Source organism: Acyrthosiphon pisum, chromosome X (assembly GCF_005508785.2).
Source record: "Acyrthosiphon pisum isolate AL4f chromosome X, pea_aphid_22Mar2018_4r6ur, whole genome shotgun sequence".
Classification (NCBI taxonomy): Eukaryota; Metazoa; Arthropoda; class Insecta; order Hemiptera; family Aphididae; genus Acyrthosiphon; species Acyrthosiphon pisum.
The window spans coordinates 128,743,196-128,743,742 of record NC_042493.1 but is presented as its reverse complement, the minus strand read 5'-3'; positions in this window follow the sequence as shown (position 1 = coordinate 128,743,742).

Sequence of the window (547 nt, the reverse complement as noted above, 5' to 3'; positions counted from 1 at the left end):
AAATAAAAATCTAAATGCAATAATAATTAAAATATTTTTTGCAAAATCACCCCAAAATATTTTTTTCAAAATCGAAATGCAATAATAATTAAAATATTTTTTCACAAATTGAAACGTAATAATAATTAAAATATTTTTTAATAGAATTGTTCTATCAAAAATAAAAATCGAAATATCATATTTAATTGCAAAATGTATTAAAAAGAAATTTAAAAAATTAATTTAAAAATTAAAAATATAATAAATAATAAAACAATGGAAACAACTATCAATGATTTTAATAAATTACAAAAAAATGAAATGCAAAACGAAATAGAAAACTCAATATTAAATAATGAAATCTTTGTTAAGTTTTGTAAATTTGAATACTATAATACTAATAAAAATAAAAATATTAAAATTATGAAATATAATCTAAATAAAATTCCAATTAAAGGAAATATTTTAATTGTCGATCATGGACACAATATTTCTGGAAATGGAAAACCTTATGCTTCTAAAATACTAGAATCACCAACATGGCTTGAAATTTGTAAAATTGCTAATG